The following is a 25,736-nucleotide window of genomic DNA, read 5'->3' as shown; positions in this document are numbered from 1 at the left end:
CTGACCCAATTTTGTGTTCTTATCTGCTAGGTCATGCGATTTACTTTTAGGAGAACGGGAATTAATCCATCCACTGCCTACGGAAACCCACAGGGAGTAATGTGATGACCAAGGAACCATGACTTCTGTGTTGACAGTTGGCAGAAAACATTCCAGTCCTCCAGACTGACATGATGGGAAAGGTTCTAGGGCTTCAAACTATGTTTTTGAATCCAGGGTATGACTTAGGGTCATTGAGGTGTAAGAGAAATTAGGATCTGATTTGATTCCTAACATGATTCTGTACTTCACAATCAAAATCGATCTAAAGTGGAAAAGATAAGAGATATGTGGAAATGCTGGTTTATGCCTTTGCCAAGGTCATATATATGGCTCAACACAGCCAAATGAGAATCCGTTTTAGCCTGGTCTGTGTAGAGGATTCCAATATTTCTCTTTCAATGTAATACATGCTACTCCTCTGTTTTTCTCAAATATTTATTTATTTATTTTGAAGGAGGGAGGGAGGGGGGAGAGGGGGGAAAGGGGGAGAGATCCTATAGCCCCTGGTTCACTTTACAAATGGCTACAAGAGCCAACATTGGGCTAAGCCAAAGCCAGGAGTCAGGAGCCTCATCTGAGTCTCCCATGTAGGTGGCAGAAGCCCAAACTTAAGCATCTTCTGCTGCTGTTCCCTGGCCATTAGCTGGGAGCTGGAGCAGAAGTGGAGCAGACAGGACAGGAACTGTTGCCTGTGGATACTGGAGTCACAGGTGGCAGCTTTATCCTCTATGCCACAACAACAGCCCCACACTGCTCCTCTTAAGGGGAATGGTCACTTACTACATGATTTACACTCCTGTGGCAGCCTTAGAGAAAATATTTTGGAATTTAAAAGAACCAGAGGAAAGACAGTGTGGCTAGTGGAAGGAAATTTGGAATGAGATGTTGGCGCATTCCTTCCTTCTTTCTTCCTTTTATTTATTCGTCTAACAAATGCCGAGTGTATCAAAGTGATTTTAGAACCAGTTCCAGGGTATGTTGTGACACCTTGAGCTTCTGTTTCCTTATCTGAAAAATGACAGTGTTGGAACATCTCTAATAATTTGAATATGGAAAAAATCTTGGTCTCTTTAGTAATCATAAAATGCAATTATATATGCTACTGATGTGCCATTTTTGTTTTTACATTTTAGAGCAGTAAAGCCACATTAAAAGATCATGCTGAACGCTAATGAGGATGTGATGGAAACAGCAGTCTCAGGGACTCGTAGACATCAGTACATAGTTTTGGAAAAGAATGTACTAAGTTATTGAGAGCTGTGAAAAGATCTGTGCTCCTTGACTCTGTCATTTTATCTCCTGCAATCAGTTCTAAGTAAAGTCTAAGAAAGAATCTTTGTACCCAAAAGTATTCAATGATCCTTTGTTATTAGATAAAACATGGAAACAGCCAAACTGCTGAATCAAATGGATAAACAGTTAAATAAATTGTGTGAATTCACACAGTGACAGGGTATGTGGCCCCAAAAGAGACAGACAATCTGGAGGTTGCTATAGTAACGTGGAAAATGTTTGCTATAATGTTAATTGAAAGAAGAAAGTATTCATTGCTGTCACACAGATGATGAGACAGTTTCAGGAAAGAATCAAATGCTCAGAAGATTGTGATAGGGCCGGTGCCACGGCTCACTAGGCTAATCCTCCGCCTTGCGGCGCCTGCACACCGGGTTCTAGTCCCAGTCAGGGTGCTGGATTCTGTCCCGGTTGCCCCTCTTCCAGGCCAGCTCTCTGCTGTGGCCAGGGAGTGCAGTGGAGGATGGCCCAAGTGCTTGGGTCCTGCACCCCATGGGAGACCAGGAGAAGCACCTGGCTCCTGCCTTCAGATTGGCGCGGTGCGCCGGCCACAGCGCACCGGACGCGGCGGCCATTGGAGGGTGAACCTATGGCAAAGGAAGACCTTTCTCTCTGTCTCTCTCTCTCTCACTGTCCACTCTGCCTGTCAAAAAAAAAAAAATAAATTAAAAAAATAAATTAAAAAAGAAGATTGTGATAGGGTACATCAGTGGGCTGTTTTTGAAATACGATATTTCTCCTTGGAAGCTGACCTGTATTTGTGTCCAGACTGACCAGATGTGAAGCCTAGCAGTATGACTGCAGAGTTTCCTTCTCTGTACAATGGGCTGATCATTAGATGTGTTGAATAAGGCGGAGATGACAATTAGATAATATATGATGAATTGTCCTATAATGCCTAACTGGTTGAAATCTGTTCATGATTATTCATTATTATTACTTTCATTAAGGATTTGGACATATTGCTGGTTATTAATGGCAGGAAGAAAAAGGTGATCTTAATGATATCCAAAGCTCCTTCTTGTTCTAAGTTTTTATATTTCTAGCTTTGCGGCATTTAAGTGGTTTTTTTTTTTAAAGATTTATTTATTTATTTGAAAATCCGAGTTAGAAATAGAGATAAATATCTTCCATCACTGGTTCATTCCCTAAATGTCTGCAATGGCCAGGGCTGGGCTAAGCCAAAGTCAGGACAAAGGGGCTTCTTCTGGGTCTCCCACATGGGTGCAGGGGCCTAGGAACTTGAACCATTCTCTGCTGATTTCCCAGGCCATTAACAGGGAATTGGATCAGAAGTGGAGCATCTGAGCCATGAACTGGCACCCATAGAGGACACCAGCATCGTGGGCAGCAGCTTAACTTGGTACTCCACAACACTGGCCCCTTAAGTGGATTTTTTGGTAACAAAGGTATATTTGTAGATTAATATGGGGCTTAAATATTGTGCTGTATTTATAATTTTAAGATATAATTTCCTTGAGGAATAGTGAGATTGTTCCTGTTTATTAATAATCTGAACTGAGTCCTCCTTGGGGACATCAGGGAATCTGTAAAGTTTTACATTAGGGAATTTGGGAAGCTGGGTAGCAATTGGTCACTCTTCTCACTTTGTTATTCTAACATCTTGTCTTCATTTTGTATAGAAATAAGTTGATGGGTAATTATTTATGCACTTAGGAGAGAGAGAGTTTTTATGACATTATATGTTTAGAACAGTCCTAAATCTTGTATTTCTCAAAGCTTTTGGATATGTGGGGGATTTGAATGGCCATTCTGTTAGTATAAGAAGATTTACGAGGTCTTATGTATCTCTATAAACAAATGTAGAAAGGTTTCCTGGGAGTGAAATGGTTCTTTCAGAATGACTTTCGGATGATACATGTGTAAGCGAATCAGACAGTTAACGATTAAATGTCTTCTCAACACAAAACAAATCGACTGGACGTGTGAAGGGTTTTGCTAGACATCACCATTTGATATCCCCCAGTGACATTTGGTTGCTGATTTCCAGCTAAGAGTTGAAAGGTGGAAATTTTGCTTGGGATTGTTTTGGCAGAGCAAGGAACAAGGCAGAAGGCAAGGAGTAAACTCTGAGGCAAGATGTTTCTGGAACTTTTCTCTATATCTATGCAGATATTGTGCAAAAAAAAAAAAGATGTGGAAATATTCAGAATTGTATGTGCTGATTTCCCTAAGTTCTGATGAAATAGCATGAAGAAGTTTGAGCAAAGAGACCTAGACCAAAGACAGTAAGTCAGATTGTGTTCATAGGAACTGGAGAGGGAAACCTGGCAGTCTGAAGACAGTAGGTTCAGCAACAATTTTGTAGGATTTTGTTACGGGGACCCCCTTCTGTCTGAAATGTATGATTCTTGGCTGATTTTGTAGGTGATGGATCTCTCGGTGAACAGATGCATCAGTTCATCTGGGAGAGATGTTTATTTGCAAACTCCCATGCTTAGAGTAAGTTGAAGAGTTACCAAAGATTAGTGGCTCCCATCAGGTGTCTGACTAGTTTATTCTCAGTGATCTCTTTAAGCATCCCATCCAGATGTTCATGACTCTTGTGACCACTTCCTAGGCTTCATCAGGCAACGTTTGGAGGGAGACCAAAGCCACAGTTCCCAAAGGGGTGGCAGAGATGAGTTGGCAGGCAATCTGAGGACTGATCTTGGAGAGGACTTGCTTTTGGAATTTATGAAGTCTTTGAAGCTTGAGTAAGGTTTTGGAACATGTTGCAGACTTAAGAACCAGCCTCATTGGCCTGGATAAATATTTATCATCACCTTTAAGTCGAATCCATCCCAGCCACTGTTGAAAGCCTTCTTAGCTAGAGACATCCATCGTGGGACTAAATGTCTAAGAGCTTCAGGAGAGACTCCTGAAGTTTCTGCTGTATCTGCTTTAGCTGGACAAAAGTATGCTCCTTATGCCAAGGTTGGGGCAATACAGGACTGTAGACTCCAGAGGACAGCTAGCTTTTTGTTTTATTTTTGCTTACAATGTTAGAGGCCATATCAAAGATGTCAGGAGTCAAAACTGGCTCATCCACTGTCCCTGGCCAGCTGTTTCCATACTAGCAGCATTTGGAGAAGATGGAATTGTTAATGGACTCCTCTTAAAACATCTGTGTCAGGTGCCTTTGGTGTTGAGTTAAGCTGAGTTCCTTGATCCATGACGACGTCATAATGGGACGACACATTCTTTTGACCTATTAATGTGAAGAATATCAACATCTTTTTATCATAAATTGGCTACTAAAGAATTAGCACCATTCCCAGTCCCTTCTGAACATATTCACTGGTTGGCCCAATCTGAACATGACTGGGAAATACATAGCTTTTTCTTTGCAATGATTTAAACATGATTTGGCTTCCAAACTCATGCAGAAACTATTAATTTTTTATTAAAAAGATTTAATTATTTACGTGAAAGAGTTAGCCTTCCATCTGCTGGTTTACTTCCCAGATGGCCACAGAAGCCAGGGCTGAGCTGGTCTGAATCCAAGAGCCAGGTGGTTCCTCTGGGTCATACACATGAGTGCAGGAGTCCAAGCACTTGAGACATCCTCTGCTGCTTCCCCACACCTTTAATAGGGAGCTGGATTAGAAGTGGAGCAACTGGGAATTGCACCAGCACCCACAGGGAATGCAGGCATCACAGGTGGCAGGTTTACCCACTATGCCACAACACTGGCCCCTCATGTAGGATTTTAAATCCCACTTATAAGTGAATAGTACTATGAGTGTGGAAACCTAGTCTAATTCTGTTGTGCAGGAGGTGAGTGTAGCAGGAGGTCCAGAGGTCCACGGAGGTGTTGCTTTACAAAGCAGTTTCCAGGGGGAGGCTGGCTATAAAAGCTGAGTGAGAACCAGCTGCTCTCTCTGCTTCCTGCCTTACGAAGTGACCCTTCCTCCGCAGTCGCTCCAACATCGCCATCCACCAGTTCCACCAGACTCCAAACCAGCGAGGACTGCTTGGTCTTGGACCGTGAACCTCCAATGTTGTGAGCTAAATAAACCTTCTCTGTTTATAAAATTAGTTTCTCATTTTGTAGTGGTCATGAAAGACTGCCTAATAGATCTTTCAGTGTCTCCAAGTTGCAAAACTTTCCTCATATTAAGTTGGCTTTCCAATCTCTTATTAAGCAGAGAAAAACCTACTGTGTCAGTAGCATTTAGTGGACCTATCTGAGCAGTGGGTGTCCATTCCAAACACTGCGTTGTGTTGACATCTCCCAGTCTGATCTCGCCAGATCACATGGTGACAGCAGAAGGCAAGCAAATGTTGTAAGAGAAGGGGGCACAGTGCACAGAGGAAACTCTCCTGCCATTTTGAAGACCTAACTTTTCGTGGGCCAGGCTAATGCCTTTTCATCGTCTATCTTGACGGAGCCTATGACACTCTCGGGTGAGTGACACAAAAGCTGGAAAAGGAACCAAGGACAGTTCCTCTTTATCTCCACTGCTGCTTTTCACGGAGGCTTTAATTTACCCATGATACAGTGGGACTGAGCTCTGGTCTAGGGAGTAGGTTGCACTAAGGATTTACAGAGAGATCCAAGGGTGGGAGACGAGCTGTTGTTGCCCATAGAATAAATTCTCCAAAGGGAGATTTCCTCAGGAGTTCACCTTTTTAATGCTGAGGGAGCTGGCCAGAGAAAACCTATGTTGAGCCCCCCTACCCCTACCCCTCTCATAAAATAGCAGGGCATGCCTGGGTGGTTGCCGAGTAGGGACTCATAGGATGTATTTCCTAACCTCTATATTCAATCTTATCTCCTGTTTCATCCTCCTCGCCCCTCACTGATCTGTTTTCCAGTTTGCAAACTGAATAGCAAACAATGCAAAAGGGCAGAGTGATGTGAGAGGCACAAGCCCTCATGTGACGCATAAATAACTGATCAGAAGTGGCATTTCAAGAACAGTGTAATCCTTTGTACAGCAGTTTCAAAGGTCAGAGCTAAAACACATTGTACACTGGCCGTGTTCCACTGAGCCTTCATGTCTCATTGAACACAATTCACATGAAATCTTCCCCAAATAGTCAAAAGCTGGAATGCTCAGTTTTATCAAACTCATAAAATACGACATGGTGCTTATGATATTCTGGAACCAAAGAGGGCTGGTGTCTTAATCAGAGTTATCAAGAGATAGCATCAGGGGCTGGCGCTGTGGCGCAGTCGGTTAACGCCCTGGCCTGAAGTGCCGGCATCCCATATGGGCACCAGTTTGAGACCCAGCTGCTCCACTTCCTGTCCAGCTCTCTGCTATGGCCCTGGAAAGCAGTGGAGGATGGCCCAAGTCCTTAGGCCCCTGCACCCACGTGGGAGACCGGGAGAAAGCTCCTGGCTCCTGGCTTCGGGTTGGCACAGCTCCAGCTGTTGTGGCCATCTGGGGGAGTGAACCATTGGATGGAAGACCCCCCCCCCCCCGCCCCGCCGCCTCTCTGCCTCTTCTCTCCTCTCTCTCTGTGTAACTATGACTTTCAAATAAATAAATAAATCTTTTTTAAAAAAAGACAGCATCAACAGAATAGGCACAAAGACATATGGAGGTGAGTTTATTAGGGGAATTGGCTTGTAAGATTATGATAGCTGAGAAGTCCTACTGTGGTCTCCTATGGGTTGGAAACCCTGGGATGCTGGTAGCATGGATCAGCCAGAGCCAGGGAAGCCAGTGGCATAACTTTGAATTTGCGGCCAAAAGCCTGAATATTCAGTGATGGGGCCACTGGTGTGAGCCCTAGAGTCCAAAGGCCAGCAAGCCCTGATGGAGTACCACGTCCGAGGCCAGAGTTGATGGTGTCCTGGCTCTGAGAGAGGGACCCATGTACTTTTTGCATTTATTCTCTCCAGACCCTCAGCCTGTGGATGGTGCTGCTTACATTGAGGGCGAGTCTTCCTCTCTGTCTACTTGGAGTCGTATGATAATCTCTGGAAACACCTTCAGAGTATCTCCAGAAACACTGTTTTCTTAGGTTTCTAGAAATGCTCTAATCCAGTCAAGTTGAAACCCAAAATTTACCATCACAGACCGTTTGAAGTTCCGACTTCATCTCTTACCACAGCTATGTGGTCTGGGATGAGTTAATTCACACTAATGCCTGTGAAATGAATGCAATCCTTGCAACCGCTGTGGAGTAGACAGAGCTATGAGTAAGATGGTGCAGGCAGCTCTTGGTTCCATGGTTAGCGTGCAGTCAATGCCAATTTTTGTTAAACAAGTAATCAGTACCTATGGTGTACAAGGTCTTATTCTGGCAACAGAACTACTTTTATAGGGCATCAATGTCTGTGTTGAAAAACATTTAAAGCATTTTTGGGGCACCGTTGACCTGTTCAGCTAGTGAAGTAAGAAATAAGGTATAAAAGCCTTTTAATGTTTATAACACATTTAAGTTAAATTTGTAAATGAAGTAGTTTCTATGGTAAGTGACTCCCCAACATCTATGAAAGTTTAAATTCATTGAATATGTCCTTTAATGTCCTCCTAAGCAACTACTTTTGGTGTCAAAATTACTGTTGATTTCAGGTGGTGTGAAGCAACACACTCTCCTCCCACCCGCAGGTGGATTGGTCTCCTCCTCTGTGCCTGTCTGCTCCCTCTCTTAGTGATGCTTGCATTAACATGATGCTTTTTGCAAAAATTGGTCTTGTAATAGATGATGGGGTGAGAGATGGGTTTAAAACAAAATAAGGTCCTTTTTGGTACATTCAAGTGCTAGCTTCTTCCCCAAATGATAAATTACAAAAAATGACTAAGGTACCCTGATGAGCTGATGGATTTCCTTACTCAAATCTCAGACACTTGCCTGCGTGACAACGATTTTCCCAGTGTTAAAATTGTTCCCTAAGGGTCATTTCAGGTACCTTGGGAGGCTGCATTAACTGCAGTGGCCACTGAACAGCTCTTGCTAAGTAGGCACTTAAGCATTCGCATGACTGCAGTGTGGTGCTCTGGAAAGAATAATTAGTAAAGATCTGTATGGCAGTGAAGCCCTGGGAAATATTTCTGGAAGAAATGTTCTAATGATAGGATTCTCTGGAAAATGAACCTTCTCAAAAGATAAAACTTGGAGATGAGGAATATCTTGGTGCTGCTGCTCCTGCTCTTCTCTAAAGCCCCGGGCTAGAAAATCTGGCCTGATGGGTTTCAAAGGTGACCTGTGACTGTTAGCACATTGTCAAATCGGGGTTCTGGTTGTTGGAGAGAGTAGAGGGTGTTGCTTTACTAGCAAAGGCAGCAAGACTTTTTGGAAAGCGTGGTGAATTCAGAGTTAAGAAAACCTGAACCTTGAAAGGGTGCAGCTGCTTCCCACAAACAGGGCTTAAGACATCCGTTACCTCTCTTTGGGCCTTAGTTTTACTGCTTGTAAAACGGTGAGAGTAAATGCAAAGAGAGACAACATGTTCTTGGCAGGTGCACCTGCTCCATCTGCATCCTGAACAGACATCGCTAATGGGTCTAGTGTACTTTCACCCTGACTTCTGTTAGGGGTCAGTGATAGGATCGCGTTGCACAGCAGACATGTGTGATGTGGGTCAAGGAAGTTTTTGTGAGTTGCTAACACACAAGATGCACTGGGTCATGTTAGGGTAATTGATGGTTCAAAATTTCTATCTTGACAGTTGAGTTCCAACATACATAATGCCCCCCCAGCACAGAATGAGGTGGTAGTAAAGGGGGTAGGCATCGTGTTAAAATCCTGGGTTCATACCTTAATAGCTGGGTCACTGCACTTCTGTGTGCCTCTGTTTGTAGGTCCCGGGGTGACTGGGCTGCGAGGCTGAGCTAAAGTCAGGCATGCAAAACACTATCAGTGACTGGGCTATTCAAAGTGCTTGGTGAATGCTAGCTGTGAATATAGGACCCTTGTTTCTTTGTGGGACAGTTAAGAGTGTATGTGATAACTTTAACTCTGATGATTAAAACCACTTCCAAAGAGTTCCAGCACAGCAAATAAGCTTGCATCCCAGAAGCCTGGTTCTAAGAATGACTCTCACACTGCGCTGAGCTTTCATTAGTACCTAGTAATGGAAAGGCTCCTAAATTGCCTATTTTTAAACTTTTGGTAAGAAAATCTTTGTTAATTTATAAACTCCCTTCCCCAAATCATACATCTTTTTTTATTTAAGGCTAGGAGCTGTAGGTTTTCACCAAAGCACTGTCAAAATTTAAAACTGTGAGGAGGGGATGTGTGGATGGGAGCCTGAGTGGTCTTCTGCCTCTGTAACCCCCACTGTCTTGAGAGGCTGTTCCGTTTCTTCCTCTCAGCTTTAGATGGGGACTGAGATGGAGAGGAACAAGAGAAATGGAAACACTTCCTTCTTGCATCTCTAAAAGCTCTTACCCTAATTCTTTGCTGTTGAGAAGAGTCCATGTTTATTTAGCTGCTCAAATTACTGCTCAAATGAAACTGGACTCCATGAGCCTAGTTTGGAGGACATCCTGAGAACCCCTGTCCATGAGCTTGAACATTTTCATGCCACAGACAGAGTTCACTGTAGAAAGACCAAGACCCAAGTTCAAAGCCATTTGATGCAACGTATACCTTCCCACCTGCTCCTTCCTACCACACCCTAGAAGCCATGGACATTCCCCAGCACCAGCAGATCAGACATTCACTGAAAATTAGAGATTCTGCCTGTTATCAAAGAGGCTAAGCTCTTCTGAGACACAGGTGTGCACTGGGGGCTCCACTCCAAGGTAAGAGAGTGCAGAGAAAGACAGGGCACCTCTGTTACTCAATCGTGGAGCCTACTTAGGAAGAATCTTGTACAGAGAAGTGTCAACTTGAGACTGCTGGTGTCTGAAATGTAGCCCAGGGAAGAGCCCCATCCGCCAATTATGATGGAAGTTATTTCCGAAGACGTGCTTGCCTCTCAGCCCTGGTGTAGTCTCCCCCTCACTACCCACCCCCCCATCCAATGTGTTGCCCCTTGGTTCCAGTACCCTTTTTATAAAATGTCATTAAGCTGACCCTGAAAAAGAATCCTGTAAGAATGGCCACGGGGCAGCAAGAGTTTGGATGTGTTTGGCTTGTTTTGCTCAGGCAAGAGCTGTATTGCGCTCACTGAAGGGTGGAGAAGTTCCATGGGGACCTGCCTGCCTGCTGTTCTTGTAATGAGAAGTGAAATTCCTGACATCTTTACCCTAGAACTTGTGCAGTTTTTATTCATTTACCACATGGCTTATTTTTCCAAAACTCCTCATAGATTTATTTCACCTGGGATTCAGTTCTACCGTAGTTGACACTTCCTATGGCATGTACTTGAATTGGCAGGGGGTAGCTCCTTTTTTTGTTGTTGTTCAAGGACATACATTGAGATTTCTGCCTACTTCTTCCCATCTATTCTTCTGCTGATCCAAATTACGAAGGCACTTTAAAAAGTTCTTGAAAATTCAAATTAAAAGATTCTTAAATTTGTGCCAAAGTATTTGAAACCCATGCATACTTTTTTCATAATATGCATTTTTCCATGAACTTTTTGAAGACCACTTGTATTTATTTTGTATCCTTGCTTTTGTCAACTTGCTCCCCATTTAGTCACATATGCTTACTAAATAGTTACTGTGTGTAGGGCATTGCTCAAGTGCCGGGAATGCAGTGGAAAGCAAAAGAGAAAAATAAAGTCAAATGTTTTGCAGAAGGCGGATACATTCCCAGCCAAAAGTTGGGTTGGAAGTTGAGATTGATATCAACATGCACACAGCAAGAGGGTAGGGAAAGGTTCATGAGCCACATAGAGACTTTCTGGGAACAGCAGGGAAGCTCCCAGGCAGTTTCAAAAATGACTTGAATCAACCAGGGAGGGAGACTGGCTTGAGTTTCATCTGGTGATTGGTGGGTGGAGCTGGGCTGCAGTGATGATTTCCACGCTTGGAGAGGACCTGCACGAGTGGAGCCTCCCATTGCACCAAGTGGAGAACATCTGGGCTTTCTTATCAGCTCACCTGAATGTGGAGCAGAATGGGGAGTGGTGAGCTTTAAAAGCTCTGAGCAAACAACAAAAGACAGAGCCAACCTCTGTTTTAAAAAAAATGTTGTCATCTAACAAATATCAAGATCATAGCTTAGGAGTTTGAAAATTTGTGTAGATTTATGCGATCATAATCAAGAAGAGAGGTAGAATATTTCTAGCTGGTGGCTGGCTCCCTTGTGCCTCCTTCCAGTCAATACCACCCCTAGAAATAGCTGTTATTCTGAATTCCATCATCAGAGGTGAATTTTACCAGTTTTTGCAGGCTTTATAAATGGAATCACAGTAGGCCTCTGTGTATGCAGTGGTTCGTTTGTCTTAAGTCAGGTGAATATGGATCTGAATTTGGACTTTTAAAAAAGATTTATTTACTTAAAGGCAAAGTGTCAGAAACAAACACAAGGTTGCTTTTCTCCATCCTTTACATTGCAACATAAATATTTTAGAATCAGCTCCTTGATTTACACACAACACTTTGATGGGCTGGAGATGGAGAGTGATTAAATCTTCAGGTAAATATGGGGCTAATTGACATCTTCAGTTCTGTCATAAAAGTTTAAATCCATCAATATGAAATACTTCCATACTTAATTACATCTTTCTAAATTCTCTCAGTAGTGTTAGCTTTTAATTTGGAGAACTTTCACTTCTATAATTAGACTTATTCTTATGTATTGATGTTTGTAATATTGTGATACTTTAAAAGTTCATTTTCCAATTATTTGAAGCTGATGTTTAGATACAATGGATTTGCTATTGACCTTGATGCAGTAGCATAAATACATCCACTATACAATAATGCAAGTTGCTTATGTATCATTTTGAATTTTTGATGTGCATAACTATATCATGTACATCACAATATGTCTAACTTTATAACCTTTGTACTTTTATTTTACTGCTTTTGTAGTGTTGCTAAGAACCTACTGTACAATGCCAAAATGTGGTATAGTGGATATCCTCTTCCTGCCCCTAACCTCAACAAGAGACTTTTCCATATTTCTCCCCTAAGTATGATGTTGAGTGTAGATTTTTTTTTTGCAGGCACTCTTTAACAGATTAAGACATTTTCTTCCTATTTGTGTTTGTTGAAAGATTGTTTCCTTCTTCATGAAAGGTGCTGGACTCTATCAAATGCCTTTTCTGCCTCTCTTGGGTAGATTGCAATTATTTGTTATTCTGTTAAAATGATTTACATTAATTGGTTTTCAAATATTAAAGCAATCCTGCATTCCTGTCATGAACCTACTATATCATGATGTAATGTATTTTAATATATTGCTGGATTCAATTTTCTCCTATGTTTAATATTTTATGCCTCATCCATGAGAGAGATCTGCTTGTGGTTTTTTTCTCTTTTTACAATGTATTTATTTATTTGAAAGAGAGAGAGAGTGAAAGCGAGCAAGTGAGTGTGAGAGAGTGAGTGACTGTCCATCCACTGATTCACTGCCCAAATGATCATAAAACCTGGGGCTTGGTCAGGCCAATGCCAGGAGCCTGGAACTCTACCTGGGTCTCCTATATGGGTGGCAGGGGCCCAGGCAATTGCACAGTCTCCTGCTTCTTTCCCAAATGCATTAGCAGGGAGCTTGATTGGAAGTGGAGCAGCTGGAACTTGAACAGGTGCTATGATATGGGATGCTGGCATCACATGTGGTAGCTTGACCCCCTGTGCCACAATTCTCTTCCCTCAAGTATTTGAGAGGCTCTGGATTAGGGTTTTTTCTACATCCATGGCTCTGCTCTTTGCTCCATCTTGATGATGAAGTCAGTTTTGATTATGCAGTGTCACAAAGGCAGCAGCAGCTGTAGGACCCTAGCATCACATCTCTGTGTAGGGTTCTGTGAGCATTTTCTAGGTCCTACCATTCTTCCTGGGTGGAGTCCACATCTAGGTCTTCAAGGCACACCAACACTGGGGATTATTAATTTTCTTTGCTCTGTAAACATGGAGAGATCCCTAGAATTCTACCACTTTCCGGCTTCTGAAGACTCTGGGTATCCTCCTGGGCTCTCTGGTGGAGAGGAACATTCCCAGGGTGGCAAAGGCTGAGTCACAGGGGGACTCTGTTGGAAGCAGAACCAGGAAATCATGTATGTGACCTGCAAAAAGCACTTCTCAGTTTTATAGTCTTGAAATTTAAACATCAAGGAACTGCTTAACTTAGGTTTGAAAGTTGCTAGTTCCCCTCACAATGGTGTGGTCCCAACCCCTATTTGTAACTTTAAGCCCCAACTAAACCCACCTGAGCAGGCTGGTATTTGCTATATTCATTTCTTGCCCTCTAGACCTCATTTCCTTTGCATATTCAGCCTTCTTCCCTCTAATCAAGGCTCCAGATTTATATGTCTGTCCTTCAAAATCCAGTTCAAATGATTTCCATCTTTGATCCACCAACTAGAATAACTTCTCCCTCTGAAATCTTATTCTTTACTCATTGGGATGCTTTCCCTACTTTTTTCTTGTTTTATAGGTCCCCCTCTCTTACTTCTCTTTCTTTGTGAACTATAATATACTTGATGACAAATTGGTTTCTTCTCTTCTCTTCTCTTCTCTTCTCTTCTCTTCTCTTCTCTTCTCTTCTCTTCTCTTCTCTTTCAGGCAGAGTTAGAGACAGAGAGAAAGGTCTTCCTTCCGTTGGTTCACCCCCAAAATGGCTGCCACAACCAGCGTGCTGCGCCCATCTGAGGCCAGGAGCCAGGTGCTTCTTCCTGGTCTCCCATGTGGGTGCAGGACCCAAGCACTTGGGCCATCCTCCCCTGCCTTCCCAGGCCACAGCAGAAAGCTGGACTGGAAGAGGAGCAACCGGGATGGAATCCGGTGCCCCAACTAGGACTAGAACCCCAGGTAATGGCACCGCAGGCGGAGGATTAGCCTAGTGAGCTGCGGCACTGGCCGACAAATTGGTTTCTAGTGACTTTGTTTTTAAACCACAGACAATCACAAAATACCAGTTTTCCATTTTCCTAGATTAAAAAAATATCTAATGAAGGGCAGGTAGCTTAGAGATTATCAGTGGATAGACTTATCAATGATAGGAATGGGATATGGTAAGAACTTATGAGTAGTGTCTATAACAAGGCTCCTCTGAGAAGTTTCTTTCCATCAGCAAGCATACTTTCAGCTATCTCTTCTTGGAGATCCTGCTCATTGATTTTGTCTGCAAGATGACTAGTGGTTTGCTGTTGTGGGGTTGTGTAATTCTCCATGTGTCTATCTTGTGTCCTCAGTTGCATTACATGTTCCTTAAGTGTTCTGATGCCGTCAGCATGAAGTGTGCCAGGCATCATGCATGGTGCTTGTCGAAACATTACCTTGGGATAGATGCGGAAATTAGTATTTCAGACGCTGGGGTAGCTGCCTGCTTCCCATGTTGGAATAGGTTCAATAACTAGTTCTGGCTCCTGACTCCATGGCTTCCAGATAAACCACAGCCAGCTGATGCTCAGTGATGAGGTCCCTGCTGCCCATGGGAGAGACCAGGATTCAGTTCTGGCTCCTGGTTTGGCCTGGCCCAGTCCCAGGCATTATGTCATTAAGCTTGGGCTACTTTGCCATGGAACATGGAAGCTTCAGCAAACCCTTCAAGTTTCTGGAGTTTTCCTCCTGTGGATCCTGTGAACTCACAAACACTGTTCTCTCCACCTGGAGTATTATCTCCTCCTCCTCCTGCCCAGTCACCTACCTTTTGTAGAATCTGCTTTTTGGGTCACCTCTGTTCTTCTGCAGACAGCCCCAGATTCCACTCCTGCAGTCCAGGGATCCTACGAACAGAGTACCAGAGGTCTCCAATTGTGTAAACTGTGAGCTAAACAATTAATGGAAAGAAAGGAGGGTGGAAGGAAGAAAATTGGAAGGGAGGCAAAGTGGGGGGAGGCTGATGAGGGAAAGAGAAAAGAGAGTGGGGGTGGGGAGGGGAGAAAGTACCCTGTGGGCCCAGTGTGACAATAAGCCCTCTGGGTATTACGAATGGATTAACCTGGATCTTATTCCTGAGGAACCCTCAGTTAAGGAGAAAAGGCAAAGCCACATGGGCATGGGATCCTGTGTATTTTGAGAGCATGCAGGCAGTTAGGGGTCCCTGGTCTACCACCTTATTTATAGGTGCAGAGACAGAGGTCCAGGAAAGAATGCACCTGCTGCTGGTTGTCCTTTTGATGAGTGGCAGAGCAGGGAGTCATCAGGAAATAAGAAGAGGGCAATCGAAATGCAGGCCTGCCGATGTGAGAAACTCAGAGAAAATCCTCCTACATGGTGGCTTGTGCTCCCTTTTGGGAGTGAAACAGGAAATCAGATAATTGGGGACGGCAAGGGCCAGCATCTCTCCGTGGGACTGGCGCACGGCTGTAGTCTTAGGGGTGACCTCTCATCCTAAGGGAGGAGATGTGTGTGGTCTGCTTCAAGGGAGGCCTGCATTTGTGCACTTCTATTCCAGCTCAAGGGAACCTAGGAGACAGGAAGCCTGGTCACAGGCCAGTGAGAGCAAATCCCTGGAGTCGAAGGGAAGAGTACGTGCAGTCCTGTAGTCATGGAAGGACCCACTGATTGACACGTCCTGCTCCTGACCCTTCACAGGGAAAGTCACTCCTGGCCTTTAACATGTCATATTCTGGAAAACACCATCACTACAGACAAAAATGTGACCAGCAAACATTATATTTTGTCTCTACTATAAACTAATAATGATGACTGCAGCCTGAAACCAAATTCTGGGAGACTTGGAGTCATTGATAAGTCCACACTGCAGAAAAACGTCAATGTTAGAAAACTCAGAGATCTCTGAGCCAGTGTATTAACATCAAAGTTCTAGGGGGACAGTGCAATAGAAATATGAGTCCAGTAATAAATCAGTGATAAACGTGGTCTAAATTTTACATAGGTGAAGATGCACCCCAGATGGCTGTGGTATCAAATCCCCTCAAATAGAATTGGCATGTGGTACAGCAGGTCATGGTGTCACCTGGGATGCCTGCATCCTATATGGAAGTGCCAGGGATCGAGTCCTGCCTCTGCTTCCAACCCAGCTTCCTGCTGATGCAATGGGGAGGCAGCAGGTGATGGCCCAAGTACTTGTGCCACTGCCAATAGGACAGGGTTCCAGGCCCCTGGCTTAGGCATGACCCAGCTCTGATCCTCACAGAACCTTGCAAGGAAGCAAACCAGCAGTTGAAAGATCACCCTGTGTCACTCTGCCTTTCAAATATACACATGTACAAATAAACCTTCAATTCCATCAAATGGCTCTTAAAAAGGGATATAATGATTGGATTAGAAAATGTCAATGTTTGCAACATGCTTCATTCATTAATCATACTAACTAAATATACAATGCAAGTTTTAGAAGTCAATTTACCTTCGTCCGGCACTGTGGCCCAATAGGCTAATCCTCCGCCTGCGGTGCTGGCGCACCGGGTTCTAGTCCCGGTCGGGGTGCCGGATTCTGTCCCAGTTGCCCCTCTTCCAGTCCAGCTCTCTGCTGTGGCCCAGGAAGGCAGTGGAGGATGGCCCAAGTGCTTGGGCCCTGCACCTGCATGGGAGACCAGGAGAAGTACCTGGCTCCTGGCTTCGGATCAGTGTAGTGCGCCGGTCGCGGCAGCCATTGGAGGGTGAACCAATGGCAAAGGAAGACCTTCGTCTCTGTCTCTCTCTCTCTCACTGTCCACTCTGCCTGTCAAAAAAAAAAAAAAAAAGTCAATTTACCTTTGTGAAATTTTTTGTTTATAGACCCTCAGAGTTTTGAGAATTTTGAGCAGTAGCCAGAACAAATCTGGGATGTGGACAGGAAGTAGGAAGTGAAGATATGATGCTGGTTCTGACACCGAATGTCCACTCCCCAGCTCTGAGGGGCAGGTGCTACCTCAGCGTGGACAGTCTCCTACTGTTCCTGCCTGGCAGGGCTGTGGGTTCAGAGTCCGGACTCGATGCTTTCACCTGACAACGTAGAATACAGGTTGTGTTCTGAGAAAGGTCTTTAAGGGAAAACTTCCGGACTCAATATACATAAGAAATTACAGTTCAGAGAGTAGTGGATGTGTGAACATTCCAAGATATAATGTTGGTGTTGGGCTAAAAGAGGAAACAAAGGGAAAAATGTGCTTATATTAGAGGTTGTGGGTGTTTATGCGTAAAAATAGCTGAAGAAACACCATATCGACTTTTGGTTTTCGCTGACTGCTTTTAATTCTTCTCTTCCTAAATTAACAAGCTGTAGGCTAACTTAGTTTCAGTGTCCACTTTGGGAACACTGGACTTGCCTAACCACCGCCATGGTGAAGGTTTACAACAGCCCCTTTGAAATTCCCCCTCCTGCTGCTTCCCATTGGTAGGCCTTGTCTGCCACACCTCAGAACCCCTGCAAAGTCTGCTCTGCTCTGTCCCTGAGTTGAGCTTTGTCCAGAATATCATATAAATGGACTTGTGCAGGTGCCACCCATGAGACTGGCTTTGTTCACTCAGCACGATGCTTTGAATATTCATCCATGGTATTCTGTGTGTCTTCTTTTTATTGCCAAGTTGAATTCATCTTCTAGAAGTACTAGAGTTACTTTATCTGTTTATCCATTGCAGGGCATTTGAGTCATCTACCACTGCCATAAACCTCCGTATACTGGTTTCTCTGTGAACATGTTTCTTTTCTCCAGGGGAGCTAGCTTAAAGCAGGATTCCTAGTTCCTGTGGTTAAAATACATTTTACTGTACAAGAAGCTGTCCCATGGTTTTGCAGGGTGTTTGTGCAATTTTAGATAGAGCAATGTTCCAGTCGCTCTGCATCTTCTTCAACTCTGACTATTGTTAGTTTTTTTGTTTTGTTTTGTTTTGTTTTTACCTGTTTTCTTATTATAAAATTTTTTTCTCTTTCTCATAGGTGATTTTAGTGTGGTTTCAGTTCACATTTACCTGATGGCTAATGGTACTGAACATCTTCCCATGTACATATTTGCTATTAATATGTCTTACTTGGCGAAGTGTCATTTATCTGTTTTTTTCCTTAAGATTTATTTATTTATTTATTTGAAGTCAGAGTTACATAGAGAGAAGAGGCGGAGGGAGGGAGGGAGAGAGGGAGGGAGGGAGAGAGGGAGGGGGAAAGGTCTTCCATTTGCTGGTTCACTTCCCAAGTTGGCCACAATGACCAGAGCTGGGATGATCAGAAGTCAGGAGCCAGGAGCTTCTTCCGGGTCTCCCATGTGTGTGCAGGGGCCCAAGGACTTGGGCCGTCTTCCACTGCTTTCCCAGGCCATAGCAGAGAGCTGGATAGGAAGTGGAGCAGCGAGACATAAGCCTGCGCCTATATGTGATGGCGGCACTACAGGTGGCAGCTTTACCTGCTACGCCAGAGCACTGGTCCCTACCTGTTTTTAAAATTGTGTTGTATGTTTCCTCACTGTTGAATTATAGCAGTTCTTTATAGATTATGGACAAGAACTTTTTACATATGTGGTTTGAAAATATCTGTGATTTATCCTTTTGTTTTCTTGATAGTGTTTTTCAAAGAGCAGAACATTTCAGTTTTAATTAAGTCCAGTTCTTTTATAGATTGTGTTTCAGGTATCATTTGTAAGTACTCTGTTTAAACCAAAGTCATGAAAATTTCCTCCTGTAAATTTTATAGTTTTACCCTGAGACCTATGATCTATTTTAATTTTTGTATAAAGTGTAAATTTCATTGCATGCAGATGGCCAGTTGCTCCAGTAGTAGATGCTAGATGAACTATATTTTCTCCACTAAGTTATCTTTGTATCTTTGTCAAAAGTCAGTTGATCATACTTGTATAAACTTATTTCTTAACTGTCTGTCCTGTTCCAGCTTACCTGTGTCTGTCTTTTCACTAAGGACCAAACTCTTTTGATTGCTGGTCCTCAAATCCAATAATGGTAGTCCTCCAATGTTGTTCATCTTCATTAACATTATTTATGTCTATTCTTTTCCCTTTACATATAAATAAGAATCAGTTTATCAGCAACTACAAAAATTCCGTTGGTATTCTGATTAGGATTGTTTGTATTTATAGGCAAATTCAGAGAGAATTGACATCTTAATTATCCTGAGTATTCTAATCCACAGCCTTGTTTTGTCCTAGTCAGATCTTTGATTTCTTTCATCAGCATCTGTAGTTTTCAGAATAGTACACAGACTCTGCACAAGTTTTGTTAGACTTATATTGCATTATTTCATTTTTGTAATTGCATTGAATTTTTATTATACTTATTAAATTATTTTATTGAAATTTTAGATTTTGGTTTTTAATTATTGGTTGCTAGTACACAGAAATATATTAACTATTTTTAAACTGACCTTTCTTGGCTTCTGCAATCTGGACTCATTTATTAGTTCCAAGAATGTTCTTTAGCGTCTTAAGGTTTTTCAAACATAGATAGAAAGCTATGTAATTTACAAATAGGGACACATGCTGTTCCTTTCCTTACCTTATAATACTGGCCAGGTCTTCAGTTTGCTGTGGAATAGATGTGCAAAGAATGGAAATGCTTAGCTTAGTCCCAGTCTTGGGGAGAGATGCATCAGCCTCTCAATATTAAGTACAACGTTGGCCATTCCTTAACTATGATATCAGCTGTGTATTTTTGTAGATAACCTTTGTGAAGATAACGACGTTTTCTTCTAATCCTAGTTTGCTGAGGATTTCTTTTATCTTGAATGAATTTTAAACTTTTCCAGAACTTTTTATTTATCTATTGGTGATCCATGAATGATCATGTGCTTTTGCTTCTTATTGGTGAATCATATAATTTGGTTTTCAAATTTTCAATGACACATGCATCCCTGGAAGGGACCCAAATTTTGTGGTTGTGATTTATTTTTCCTTATAGATGTTGCTGTATCCAACTTGCTAATGATTTTTTGAGAATTCTTACATGTTTGTTTATGTCTTTTTTTCTTTTTAAAAATTTTATTTATTGGTATGAAGGGAACAGATTTCATGAATTTCTTTTATACAATGTTAAGAATACAATGATAGTTCCCACATTCCCTCCCTTTTCCCTCTTACCCTACCCCTTTCTTCCTTTCTTATTTTTCTTTTATTTTTTGTGATAACATACTTTGAATTTATGTGTAATCATAAGATTAATCCTCTACTAAATAAAGAAAATTCAACAAGTAGTAAATAGAAAAACCACAGTTCCTCAGGAATATAGACAAGGACTATAAACATTTCAAAATCTCAATTTAAATCATATGCATTATTTTTTTTAGTACTCTATACATTAGTTACTGTAAATCAGAAAAAGGATATGATATTGTCTTTTGGGGACTGGTTCATTTGACTAAAATAATGCTCTTCAGTTGTATACATTTTGTTGCAGAAGACAGGATTTCATTCCTTTTAATGACTGAGTCATAATCCATAGTGTATATATACCATATTTTCATCACCCAGTCATCAGTAGATGGACATCTAGGTTGATTCCATATCTTCACTATTTTGAATTGAGTTGCTATAAACCTAGGGTATAGATAATTATTGGATATGCTGATATCATTTCCTTTGGATGAATTCCCAGGGGTAGGAAAGCCAGGTCATAGGGTAGATCTATTCTCAGGTTTCTGAGGATTACCATTCTGTCTTTCATGTTAGTATTATTTTACATTCCTAACAACAGTGTTTTAGGGTACCTATTCTTCCACATCCATGCCAGAATTTGTTTTTTGATTTTTGAAAGACAGACATTCTAACTGGGGTGAGGTTAAACCTCACTGGGGTTCTTACTTGCATTTGCCTGAAGGGTATTGATCCTGAGTATCTTTTCTTGTGTCTATTGCCCATTTGTATTTCATCCTTTGAAAATGATTTGTTTTGTTATTGTTGAGTTTCTTGAGCTTCTTATATATTTTATATATTAATCCGTTGTCAGATACACAGTTTACAAATATTTCCTTCCATTTTGTCAGTTGTCTCTTTGTTGAGTGCTGTGCAGAAGCTTCTTAGCTTGGTGTAATCTCATTTGTCTGTTTGTGCTTTTATTGCCTGTGCTTCTGGTCTCATGCAAGAATTCTTTGCCAAGGCCAATGTATTGTAGTGTTTCTCCTATGTATTCCTCTGGCAATTCGTTGGTTTCAGTCTTAGACTTAGATCCCTGGTCCCTTTGGGGATGATTTTTGTATAGGGTATAAGTTAAGAATCTTGCATGCAGAGATCCAATCTTCTCAACACCATTTGTGGAACAGTTTCCTTTCTCCAGGGAGTGATTCTAGCGTGTTTGTCCAAGATTAGTTGGTTGTAAATGTGTGGGTTAATTTCCGAGGCTTTTAATCTGTTTCATTGGTTCACATGTCTATTTTTCATGCCAGTCCCAGGCTGTTTTGACTATAATTGCCCTATAAAACGACTTGAAATCTGGTATTGTGATGCCTTGGCTTTGCTTTTATTGTTTAAGATTGCTTTAGCTATTTAGAGTCTCTTATGTTTCTGTAAGAATTTTAGGATATTTTTTCTAGATCTGAGAAGAATGTCCTTTGTATTTTGACTGAGATCACATTGAATCTGTAAATTGCTTTAATTAGTATGGACATTTTGAAGGTATTAACTCTTCCAATCCATGAACATGTGAGATTTTTCCAGGTTTTTCTTTTTTGGTGTTTTGTTTTAGTTCTTTCCTTAATGTTTTGCCATTTTCTTTGTGGAGATCTTTTACGTGCTTGGTTAAATTTAACCCAAAGTATTTAATTTTAGCTATCGTGAATGGGATTGATTTTACAAGTTCTTTCTGATCCATTTTATTGTTTGTGTATACAAATGCTATTGATTTTTGTGTGTTGATTTTATATCCTGCAATTTTCTCAAACTGTCTCATGAGTTCCAGTAGTCTCATAGTAGACTCTCTTGGTTCCCCTATGTATAGGATCATGTCATCTGTAAACAGGGATAATTTGACTTCCTCCTTTCTAATTTGTATCCCTTTGGTTTCTTTTTTTTTTTTAACCTAAAGCTTTCTTTTTTAACAGTATATTTGCCTGGACTTTGTATCATAAATGAGTTAACGTATATTTCTGGGGGCTAGTGCTGTGGCATAGTGGGCTAAGCCTTTGCCTGTAGTGCTGGCATCCCACATGGGTGCCAGTTCTAGTCCTGGCTGCTCCTCTTCCTATCCAGCTCTCTTCTATGGCATGGGAGAGCAGTGGAAGATGGCCAAAATGCTTGGGCCCCTGCACCCACATGGTAGACCCAGAGTAAGTTCCTGGTTTTGGATTGGCTCAGCTCCAGCTGTTGTGGGCATTTGGGGGTGAATCAGAAGATGGAAGACCTTTCTCTCTGTCTTTCCTCTCTTCTGTAACTCTATGTCTCAAATAAATGCATAAAATATTTTTAAAAAATGTACATTCCTTCCTCTTCTGTTTGCTGTAAGAGTTTGCCAAGAATAGATATCAATGCTTCCTGAAATGTTTGAACTGATTTATCGCTGAAACCATATGGGTCTAGAGTTTTCTTTAACCTTTTTTAAAAAATATTTATTTATTCATTTGAAAGAATTACAGAGAGGGAGGGAGATAGTTTCCATCTGCTACTTCATTCTCTAAATGACCGTAATGGTTGGGTTGTGCCGAGGTGAAGCCAATTGCCTGGAACTCCATCGAGTCTCTCACATGGGTGCCAGGGGCTCCAGTATTGAGACCATCTTGTGCTTTTCCAAGCACAATAGCAGGGAGCTGGATTGAAAGTGGAGCAGCTGGAACTCGAACTGGTGCTCTCATGTGATGTCTGCATTGCAAGTGGTCACTTAGCCCACTGAGGCACAATGCAAGCCCCTTTCATGCTTTTCAACTAGGAATTTGGTTTCTTCAGTTGCTACAGACTATTAGGGTTCTCTTCTTCCCTGCTCCAGTGATTTTGGAAATTTGTGTCATTTCATTTAAGCTTGCTTGTAATAATCTCTTCATCCTTCTAATGTCTGTGTGCCTGTCCTGAACAGAAACGTTCCTACCTGATCTTGGTAATTTGTATCTTTTGTCTTTGTGGCTAGAAATTTATTAAATCTTATTGATTGGGGCCGGCACTGTGGCATAATGGGTAAAGCCTCTGCCTGCAGTGCTGGCATCCCATATGGGTGCCAGTTCCAGTCCCGGGTGCTCCACTTCCCATCCAGCTCTCTGCTATGGCCTGGGGACAGCAGTGGAGGATGGCCCAAGTTCTTGGGCCCTGCACCCATGTGGGAAGACTCAGAGGAAGCTCCTGGCTTTGGATCGGTGCAGTTCCGGTCGTTGCAGCCAGTTGAGGAGTGAACCGGTGGATGGAAGACCTCCCTCTCCCTCTCCCTCACCCCCTTCCCCTCCCCCTCCCCCCTCTCACTCTCTCACTCTCCCCCTCTCCTCCTCTCCCTCTCCCCCTCCCCCTCCCTTCCCCCTCCCCCTCCCTCTCCTTATCTCTCTGTGTAACTATGACTTTCACATAAATAAATAAATCTTTTAAAAAACTATATTGATCGTTAAGAAAATAGCTTTTGATCTTATTTTACTTTTCTGTCTTGCAAATCTTATTTCTGCTCTATATTATTTTTCCATTGCTGCTTCTTTATTTTGCTCTTATTTCTTTCTTTTCTTTGTTTTTTTTTTTATTTTATTTTATTTTTTTATTTTATTTTTTTGACAGGCAGAGTTAGACAGTGAAAGAGAGAGACAGAGAGAAAGGTCTTTCTTCCGTTGGTTCACCCCCCAAATGGCCTCTACTGCCGGCGTGCTGCGCCAATCCGAAGCTAGGAGCCAGGTGCTTCCTTCTGGTCTCCCATGTGGGTGTAGGGCCCAAGCACTTGGGCCATCTTCCACTGCCTTCCTGGGCCACAGCAGAGAGCTGGACTGGAAGAGGAGCAACCGGAACAGAACCGGCGCCCCAACTGGGACTGGAACCTGGAGTACTGGCGCCACAGGCAGAGGATTAGCCTAGTAAGCCACAATGCTGGCCTATTTTGCTCTTATTTCTTAAGATGGATTTCCTCAATTGTATATGAAATTTCTTCTTTTCTAATATGAATTTTATATGGGATAATATATTCTCAAAACACTGCTTTATTTATGTTCTTCAAATTTTATTTATTTTTTATTTTCTTGTGAACTAAATAAACCTATTTATTTTTTTCACTCTCTTTTGTTCCCTGAAGAAACTTTTCTGTTCCGTTGGTCTACCCATGTACCAGTACCTTGCACGGGTACCAGGCTGTTTAGATTATGACTGCCCTGTAATATATCTTGAAATCTGGTATTGTGATGCTTCTGGCTTTGTTTTTGATGTTTAAGATAGTTTTACTAATTGGTGTCTCCTGCGTTTCCATATGAATTTAAGCATCAATTTTTCTATATCTGAGAAGAATGATCTTGGTATTGATTGGGATCACATCAAATCTGTAAATTGCTTTCAGGAGTATAGACATTTTGACGATACTGATTCTTCCAATCCATGATCTTAGGAGATTTTTTCCATTTTTTTTGTATCTTCTTCTATTTCTTTCTTTAACATTTTGTAATTCTCATCATAGAGATCTTTGACATCCTTGGTTAAATGTATTCCAAGATGTTTGATTATTTTGGTAGCTATTGTGAATGGAATTGATATTTGAAGTTCTTTCTCAGCCATGGCATTGTCTGTGTATACAAAGGCTGTTGATTTTTCTGTGTTGATTTGATGTCCTGCACTTTACCAAACTCTTCTATGAGTTCCAGTAGTCTCTTAGATCCCCTATATATAGAACTGTATCATCTGCAAATACAGATAGTTTTACTTCCTCCTTCCCACTTTGTATCCCTTTGATTTCTTTCTCTCAACTAATGGCTCTGGCTAAAACTTCCAGGACTGTATTGAATAGTGATTGTGAGAGTGGACATCCTTGTCTGGTTTCAGATCTCAGTGGGAATGCTTCCAACTTCTCCCCATTCAATAGCATGCTGGCCATGGGTTTGTCACAAATTACATTGAGCAATGGTTCCTTCTATAGCCAATTTGCTTAGCGTATTCATCATGAAAGGATGGTGTATTTCATCAGATGCTTTCTCTGCATCTATTGAGATAATCATACGGTTTTTGTTCTTCAGTTTCTTAATGTGATGTATCACTTTGATTTGCAAATGTTGAATCACTCCTGCATACCAGGGATAAATCCCACTTGGTCTGGGTTAATGATTTTCTGATGTGCTGTTGGATTCTACTGGCTAGAATTTTTTTTTGAAGATTTTTGTGTCTATGTTCATCAGGAAAATTGGTCTCTAGTTCTATTTCTCTGTTGTATCTTTTTCAGGTTTAGGAATTAAGGTGATGCGGACATCATAGAAAGAATTTGGGAGGTTTGCCTCCCTTTCCATTGTTTTGAATAGCTTGAGAAGAATTGGAGTTAATTCTTTTTTTTAAAGGATTTTATTTATTTGTTTTTTTTTTAACTTTTATTTAATATAAATTTCCAGAGTACAGCTTA

General features: G+C 41.8%; 1 long non-coding RNA gene across 7 annotated transcripts in view; it reads left to right on the top strand.

Moving 5' to 3' along the window:
• LOC149121920 (uncharacterized) overlaps window positions 1-25,736 on the top strand; it is a 435,681-nt gene that overhangs the window by 142,326 nt on the left and 267,619 nt on the right. Inside the window, exon 3 of one of the 7 annotated variants that reach the window (XR_016221546.1) lies at window positions 5,257-5,372. The exons of the other annotated variants lie outside the window; for them this stretch is intronic. This is a non-coding gene — a long non-coding RNA (uncharacterized LOC149121920). Of the gene's footprint in view, window positions 1-5,256; window positions 5,373-25,736 lie in introns of those variants that run through there. 7 annotated transcript variants of the gene reach the window in all.

This window comes from Oryctolagus cuniculus, chromosome 15, assembly GCF_051225735.1.
Source record: "Oryctolagus cuniculus isolate XC-2025 breed Fujian yellow rabbit chromosome 15, ASM5122573v1, whole genome shotgun sequence".
Classification (NCBI taxonomy): Eukaryota; Metazoa; Chordata; class Mammalia; order Lagomorpha; family Leporidae; genus Oryctolagus; species Oryctolagus cuniculus.
Note: the sequence above shows the minus strand (reverse complement) of the source record. Positions and strands in the feature narration are given on the sequence as shown.